This window comes from Nicotiana tabacum, chromosome 22 (genome assembly GCF_000715075.1).
Source record: "Nicotiana tabacum cultivar K326 chromosome 22, ASM71507v2, whole genome shotgun sequence".
In the NCBI taxonomy this organism is placed as follows: domain Eukaryota; kingdom Viridiplantae; phylum Streptophyta; class Magnoliopsida; order Solanales; family Solanaceae; genus Nicotiana; species Nicotiana tabacum.
Window position 1 is genome coordinate 53,528,659 of NC_134101.1, and position 9,518 is coordinate 53,538,176.

Genomic DNA, 9,518 nt, shown 5'->3' on the forward strand with positions numbered 1-9,518 from the left:
CCTAAGGCCATAAAGAGACTTCTTGAGTCTGCAAACCAAAGGGCCAGAATCAGGAGAAGCACACACTTCAAGACCAGGAGGAACCTTCATATAAACCTCCTCATGAAAATCATCATGGAGGAAAGTATTGTTCACATCAAGTTGGAAAACAGTCCATCCCCACTTAACAACAAGGGTGAGCAAACACTTGATGGTGGTGAGCTTGATAACAGGATAGAAGGTCTCAGTTAAGTCAATGCCCTCCTTTTATGTGTCCCCTCTAATCATTAACCTGGCTTTATACCTCTCAATAGAGCCATCATCTCTTTGTTTGATCTTATGTGTGCCACGTACAAGGGATATCCTTCTTGTGAGGTGGGAGAGGTACAATATCCCAGGTCTGATTTGCCTCAAATGCCTGAAATTCCTTTAGCATTGCCTCTTACCATGCAGGATATGAAGCTGTCTGCTGGTAGAACTAAGGCCCATGCACATGGATATCACTAGAAGAAACCTTGGAAGAAGGTAAAAGAGAATAAGGGAATTGAGTAGAAGAGCAAAGGTAATCCTTAAGATAAGTGGGTTGTTATACAGTTCTGGTAGATTTCCTCAAAGGAGGAGGAGAGGGATTTGTAGGAGCAATTGGAGAAGTAGAAACAGAAGTATTAGAATCAGAAGGTAAGATGTTAGAAGGAGAAGCGGTAGGAGGAGGAGGAGTGTTAGAATTGGGAGCATTAAGAGGAGTAGAAGTGTTAGGAAAAGAAGTGTTAAGATAATTAGAGGTGGGAACATAAGTAGTTGGTGGAGTGATAGAATCCATAAATTCTTTGGGAGAAGGAAACATAGAAGGAGAAGTGGATTTATAAGGAAAAAACATGCTCATGAAACACTACATCCCTTGAGAAAAATATGGCATGATTGTCAAGGTTGGGGAGTTTGTAGCCCTTTTTTACCACAGGGGTACCCCAGAAAAACAGAAGTGATAGACCTGGATTGAAACTTATCTCTACCAATCTTAGGGGAAGTAGCAAAACATAAGTAACCAAAAGATTTCAGATGGTCATAAGTTGGAGTAGTGTGATGAAGTTTCTCATAAGGAAAAATATTCTGAAGTATAGTTGAGGGCATTATGTTTATGAGGTAGGTTGCAATCAATACACAATCTCCCCAATATTTGAGGGGAAGATTAGATTGGAACATGAGTGCCCTAGAAACTTCCAACAAATGCTTGTGTTTTCTTTCTACAACTCCATTATGTTGAGGAGTGTGAGGGATTGTAGTTTGATGTAAGATCCCTTGGCTAGAGAAGAACATAATGGCCTTATAACTACTACCAAATTCAAAGGCATTATCATATCTAAAAGCTTAGACAAATGACTGAAAATGTACCCTAATCATGTTGACAAAAGCTTTAAGAATAGATAGGGCATCGATCTTACAAGATAAAAGATAAGTCCAAGTGACTCTTATATGATCATCAACTAATGTTAGAAAATATCTAAAACCATTATATGTTGTAGTGTTGTATGGACCCCAAATATCAATGTGAATTAACTGAAAAGGGGCAGAAGAATATATAACACTGTCAAAGAAAGGTAATCTCTATTGTCTGACCATTGGACATATAGGACATATAAAAGAGTGTTTAGATGATACTCTATTAGACAAATATGATACATATCTCATTTTATTAAAATGCATGTGTCCCAGTCTTTAATGATAAAATAAGTCCATTTTATTGATAGAATATGGTATATTACAAGTTGAAACATTGACAACAAGATGAGTAAGTTGATTGGACTTATCAGAAGATACTGGTAATGAAACAAGTATAGAAGATTGATTACAAGCAGGAATACTAGCATCAGACTTAGAAACAGGTAAAGTATTACAAGGAGAACAATGAGACATAGAAGTAGATGAAGTAGGATACAGGTTTGCATCTGGATGGAGGTAGCAGAGCCTACCTGCAGCTTTACCAATTTCCAGTGGCCTCTTTAGAGAAGGGACCTGTAAAGAACAAAATAATTTGGTAAAAAGTTCTGAACAATCCAGTTGAGATATAAGTTGGTGGACAAATATCAAGTTAAAGTGAAAGGATGGTACACTGAGGACATTCAGTAAAATTATATCATGTCTAAGATGCAATGATCCAGTTGATATAACTTTAACTTTATATCCATTAGGTAGAGTTACCAGAAAAGGTTTAAACAAAGGTTGCACATTGAATAAAAGGTGTTTATGTGGTGTCATATGATTAGTTGCACATGTATCTAGGATCCAAGGATTTACACCTAATTGTGATGATGCACATGTATGAGAATCAATAGAAGCTACATCATATCTGCTAAACAAACCTACAAAGTGAGCAAAAGAAGAGTTGTCCACATTTGTAGCTTCAGAAGTATGACCAGCAAACATTTGAGCTTGTTGAAACAAGGTCAAAAGATGTTGGTATTGTTCTTTGGTGAACCCATGTGCTGAGGAGTTAGAAGTTTGTGGAAAGGAGTTTGCAGGGACAACTATTGAATTCTCAGCTTGAGCACATAAGGCAGACTTCTTATTTCTGGCAAAATTTGAAATTTGGTGGAAATCCATAGAGTTTGTAGCACGTATCCACACTATGATCAGGTTTCTTGCAGTACTTGCAAGTAAAAGATGTAGTACCCTTCCTTGTCTCAAAATTGAATTTCTGAGTGAAGTTCCTATTAGTGCTGGAGGATGCAGGAGAAACTAGGAAGGAGGTTGTACCACTAGAGAAATTTGGTGCAGGAGATTGGGCTTCCCTTTGGCTTTCATCTTGTTGCAAGAGTGAGTAGGCTTTACTGATGGGTGGAAAGGGGTTCATCAACATAATAACACTTTTGACTGTGGAATAAGAATCATTTAGACCATTAAGGTACTGAAATAACTGTTGATCTTCAATGAATTTAGGCAGGGCCCCACAAGAACAAACAAGCCTTACATAAGAGGAGTTTAATTCATCCCATAAACTCCTCATTTTTGTGAAGTAGGAAGCTATATCAGATGAACCTTGAGTGGTTGAGTTAATTTCCCTCTGGATTTTAATGTACTTAGAGCCATTCGAGTGACCAAATCTTTCATTGATGTCCTTCCAGACTTCCTTGGCAGTCTTCAAGCACATAACACTAGTGGCTATTTCCCTATATACAAAATTTGTTATCCAGGCTTTGACCATATCATTACACCGTTCCCAATATGGAAAATAAGGTGATTTCGGGGAGACAAGTGAGCATATTACTACGTCAAAGATCAAACCCACACCCACTGAACGACACAGATACTAATTGACTGCCAAGATTGTCAAATGGGTGGATATAGAAAGGGTGAGAAGGGTCTAGGGTAAATGGAGCAAAACCGTTGATGGTAGATGAAGGTACATCATTGTCCGTGAGGCTACCCATAGTATGGAGTACAAAAATAGCCAAATACTAGAGATAAACGAAGGTTCACACTAAATTTTCAGGCAAAATCAAAGACCGGCAGGAGCATCGAACAAGTACCGAAATTGACAGTGTTTTTAAAGAAAAATACCATTAGAGTAAAGCTTATAACGAGAGGAATCGAGATTCCTCCTCTGATACCATGTTAGCTTGAATTGTGTTCGAGTTATGGATGATTCAAAGAGAAAGGAACCCTATATAAAAGAGAGAAGAAGAGAGAGACGAAGATGAGAGAATGAGTCGGTCCATTCTATTTTGACTGATCTGCCTTATTAGTTGTTCATGGTGTTGCTATTTATCCTATGAGTATTGTTATGATACTAATATTGTCTCCCTTTTTGTCCTTTTGTCTTTGTTTTTTTTGAGCCGAGGGTCTCTCGGAAACAGCCTCTCTACTCTTTCGGGGTAGGGGTAAGGTCTGCGTACACACTACCCTCCCCAGACCCCATTAATGGGATTTTACTGGGTTGTTGTTGTTGTTGTTGCCTTATTAGTTGTTCATGTGGGCATGTATATACATGTGTTAATTGAATTGCAAGATAGAAAAATATCTACAGCCTAAGATACAAAGAATACAAGTAAATTGGGCCGCCTCTCTTAATGGGCATGCTGCTTTCCTTTATCAGCTTGGGCCTGAGACACGTCTGGGTTAACACTAACTACGCCACCTCCTCCATAATTATCATTCTTGTAACTTTCATCAGATGTAATTTAACAAAAGGGGGATGAGTTTTAGTCAAATAGTATAAATAGTTTTTTTCTTAAATGGTGTATGATAAGGAATTAGAAATCTCACCCTGGCTAAGGCAACTAACTGGGACAGATTAAAAGCTATCATCGAAATTGATCTTTTAATATTTGATCTCTCAGTGCCGCACTTGACACCACATCTTGACCTCCATACCTCCCAAGTGATGATAGTAGTGAGGCACTTGGTAATAAGGTTATCAACTAGATTGTGAGACTTGTATCTCAATCGGTAAATGAAGACTTGTGTATAATGAACATTCATGAATTGAATACCAAAAGGACCATAAGTTATCCTCTATAATGTTTTAGTAAAATTACAACTACAAAACAAGTGATCAATGGATTCATACCCAGATGTTCTGCAACAACACCTAGAGGTGATAATAATCTCTATTTTGGTGATCCTGTCATCAGTAAGCAACTTATCTCTCAAGGGTCTCCATGGATGGAGTATTTCGGGATATTCATGCAAAACGAAACCTACATCAAGTCTTATTACAAAAATGTGGAAGGTCAAATAAGGAATCAAATATAAGAGGTTATAAAGAATTAAAAAGGGAGATTGTTGGTTCCCCAAGTGCACGTGCAAGTATACGTGGTCAACAAGTAATATAATAATAAGTAGAGTGTCGAATCCACAATGACTTGTGTTTAACTACCAACTAATTTCACTCAAATTGTTATTCAGTCGAGTTAATCAAAGTTGAATGGTGTGATTATAACTAAGCATAAATTATAATAATTAACTAGTTTAGCAAGAAGAAAATGATTGTTGGTAATGTAGTAGTAGTAGTAGAGATAAATATTCCAGGGTTGTGATCGATTCACCAGTCCTATTGTGTTCTAATTAACTCTCATTTTCATGCAATTCGCTTATGCTTGCTAATTAATCGAGAAATTGCTCTCGTAGCATTCTCCTGAATTACTACTCGCCTATTCAAAATAGATTAACATCTATATTCCTATGGAATCAATCTATCAAGAACGCATTAAGATCCCCATATTAAATTTAGCATGGTGATTAGGTATACTCGTATCCTAGCCACAAATTCGCCTCCCATATCAGAGAAGATAATTCTCTCTTTAGTTCTTCTCTAATCTAGACGTAACTTTCCCAAGCATAGCATAAATAGTAAATAGAACTCAACTACTAACCAAACAGTTAAGCAATTAAACACAGAAATGAAGAAACAACCATGTATTAGCGAATTATAATCAAGAAAAAGTCAACATCGAACAAAAATATTCATGGCTAAATCATAATCCAAAACTAATGGGTCTTAACCATTCATGATAATGGTAAACAATTTCACAAGTGTTGAATTTTTGAAAATACTAAGAAAGTTGAAGAAAATTTGAGAATCATTGCTCCCGAGTGTTCCGTGCTTATGTTTTCATCTCAAAGTGGAGTCTCCCTCTCCAAAATCGGTTTATACTTCTTTTTATATGAGTTGGGGGCGTGTAGGGACGAAAAACTTTGTCCTGAGCGAAATAAGAGGCTTTCCCGCCACCCAGCGTATAGGACAACGCGTCGCGCTAGCCCTACGTTGAGTTATGTCAAAATATTTGGAGGCCTTTTTGCTCCAAATCGTGCACTTTCGTCTCACATTGCTTCCGGGTGACTCCTACACATAAAAAAACTATGAATTAGCATAAATCATTATATTACAAATATGAAAGTCATGAAATATGAGTAAAATGCGAGGCGGTATGCATAACATATGCTTTAAGACAAATATCAACATTCCACACTTAGACTCTTGCTCGCTCTCGAGCAATGTACCTCTCAACTACACCCCAACAACTTACACATCAACTATGGAGGAACAATTCATTTTCAACCATACACTTTATCCTTGACTATGGTAGATACCGACAATTAAGCATAAGCGCACGAAATTCACATTCTTCCCGTTTTCAATATGTCAAAGTATATGAGTTTCAATTCAACCAATTCAAACAACCTACCATAACCACCTTGCCTCAAGAGCCGACTAGTTACTACTAAGCACCATCAACTCGCGCAATCACCCAACGAGAGAATTTAACAATATTACCAATCTGTCATGAGACTATGTGTCCTCACCAACAAACAAGAGAGTGAATATAAAAGTAGTCCACACATTCAAGTATAACTTTGAACATAGTTTAAGGACATCACACAATTGAAGAAAAATCACTCACTCTCACAAAGACGTTCATGTGCATCCTATGGTCGTATCATAGGCTTGCTCGTAGTGTATATCTCTGTTAATCTAAGCTAGCCAATTCTATGATCAATTAGGTCTTTTCGGGTTGTAATGTAGGCTAAGGGACGAGTAGGATAATTTTGGATATTAGTGCCTAACCCTCCTAAGTACTTTAATACACTACACTCAACATTTAAGTCCACATTCTTCTCAACCAATTCACTTTGCCACAAACCATACACATATAACCCTTTTTCATTTAAGCACTTTTATATCCCCACTAGCATGAATTAGGAAGAATAAGAGTTTTTTTTTAGTATTCACATTATTCATATTTCTTCCTTGTAATTTTTTCTTTTTTCTTCTCCACACACTCCTTACATTAAGGTTCATCGGCTAGTGGCCTTTTTATAACTTTAGTGCACCTTGTGGGCCCTTTCATGGTTCCACTCAAAAGCTACTTCCCAATATCTCACCTCACTTCTTTTAGTGATTATGTGCCTTCGGAGGTAAAGGTTCAACAAGCATAAGTTAAGAACAAAAATAGAGATACAACTTGTAATGTGGGTGCCAAGGGAATGGTCTACGGGCTCAAAGGGGTTAACAACAGAAAAAAATTATTTGGAAGTGACAAATACATCCATGATCAAGCAAAGAATTGTCTACGTCATCTCCTAGACTAGTACAACTTAATGATTTTGCTTCGATTAACAAATAGGGCAAGTTTTAGACTACATAAGTGTAACGACCCGACCGGTCATTTTAAGCATTTATGCTCCTTTCAACTATTTTAAGTATTGAATAACTTCCTACGAGGTATTATGACTTGTGTAAATTATCGGTTTGGTTTTAAGGTACTTCGGAGTTAGCTTGGAAGAATGAATTTTATGTTGGAAGCTTAAGTTAAAACAGTTGACTGGATGTCGACTTATGTGTAAACGACCTAGGAACGGAGTTTTGACAATTCCAATAGCTCCATATGGTGATTTTGAACTTAGGAGCGTGTCCGGAATATGATTTGGAGGTCCGTGGTAGAATTAGGCTTGAATTGGCAAAATTGAAAATTTGGCGATTTCGGTCGATAGTGGAAAACAAATTTGATATCGGGGTCGGAATGGAATTATGGAAGTTGGAGTAGGTTCGTAGTGTCATTTGTGATGTGTGTGCAAAATTTGAGGTCATTCGGACGTGGTTTGGTTAGTTTCGGCATCAGGTGTCGAATTTGGAAATTTAGAAGTTCTTAGGCTTGAATCTGAGGATGATTTGGCGTTTGGATGTTGTTTTGAGTGATTCGAAGGTTCAACTAAGTTTGTATGTTGATATATGACTTATTTGAATTATTGGTTGAGGTCCCGAGGGGCTCGGAATGATTTCGGATGGGTATCGAGAAGTTTGGAAGTTGGAAATTTCACAAGACTAAAGTTTCAAGTGAGTTCGCGCAAGACCCAACTTTGAACGATAATATATCTCTCTCTATATATATATGGATTTATGTGATGATCTACCTATCAAATGAAAGATCTTCGAGTCTACTTTCCAACGCTTCAAACTGTTCGTCATTCGGACATTCCTACAAGAAGTTATGATCAAATACCCAAAGGCTATCATGTAGCTCGCTACAGAGCTCGCAAGGCCATGTCTGTAGCCTGGTCCGGGATGTTTGGAGTATCCATTCTTTTATTGTTATAACCCGACCCAACTTCGATAAATAAGCCTTGAAGCTCATTTTGGAGCAAAAAAATCTGATATTTTTAGAGAGAAGGGGGAGTGTTCTAGAGAGAGGAAGAAGCTCAAGTACTTACCCCTAGTCTTCAATTTCGAGTTTGGATAAAGATGGATGATTAAGAGTATGATTCTTGGGTGTAATAATATCATTTATACATATCAATAAGGATTATGGAAAGATTGTTGAGTCCAAATGGATATAGATTGGGTTGAAAATGGTAGAAATCTTCAAAGACTTTAATTGAAGGTTTGAGGGTCGAGTTGATGTCGGAATTTGGTAAAATTTATATGGTTGGACTCGTGGTTGGATGGGTGTTCATATTTTGTAACTTTTGTCGGGTTCCGAGATGTGGGACCCACGGGCGATTTTTGAGTTAATTTCGGATTTTATTGGAAAAATTAGTATTTCCTTATGGAATTAATTACAATAATTGGTATTGATTGAATCGAATTACGTATGACCAGATTCGAGTCGTTGGAGACCAATTCACGAGGAAAGGAAATTTTGGAATAAGAATTTTACGGGTTGAGGTAAGTAACAGTTTTAAATCTGGTCCTGAGGGTGTGAAACCCCGGATTTTGGTATCATGTGATTATTTTTGGAGGTGACGCACATGCTAGGTGACGGGCGTGTGGGCGTGCACCGAGGGGATTGTGACTTGGTCCGTCCCGTAGCAACTATAAAGTTGAATATTTTATGGAAATTATATGATACTTATATATTTTAGAAATAATTTCTGTAAATTGGGCTGAATGCCATGTTTGGGCCTTGCGCCAGTGTTGTTTGGACCCTTAGGGGCTTTTTCTTACTATTCTCTCATTGTTTTCGATTGAAAATACTCAGTCATATTTATACTTGTTTACCGCATAACTCAGTTTTTGTGACTCTAATTTTGATGCATATAAATGTTTTGGGCCGAATGCCCTATTTTACTAAAATGCCCGAGTGTCTTGAGAGGTTTATGACTGAGTGAGGCCGAGGGACTGATTGTGAGGATATTTTTTGGGATCGGGCTACACGCCGTAGCAGGCCATGTTGGCTTTATATATATTATATTATTGCACGTGAGTTGGCCGTGCAGATCTATATATTATACTATTGCACGTGAGTTGGCCATGCGGATCCAGATATAATTATAGCACGTGAGTTGGCCGTGCGGATCCAGATATTATTATTGCACGTGAATTGGCCGTGCGGATCCTTATATTATTATTGCACGTGAGTTGGTCGTGCAACACGTGAGTTGGCTGTGCAGAACCAGATATTTATATTATGGCACGTGAGTTGTCCGTGCTTATAGCGCTTGGGCTGTAGGAGCCCCTCATGAGTCTGTACACCCCCAGTGAGCGCGGGTACCCATTGAGTGAGGGCTGGGAGCCCATTGAGTGATGAGGGTTGGGAGCCTAGTGA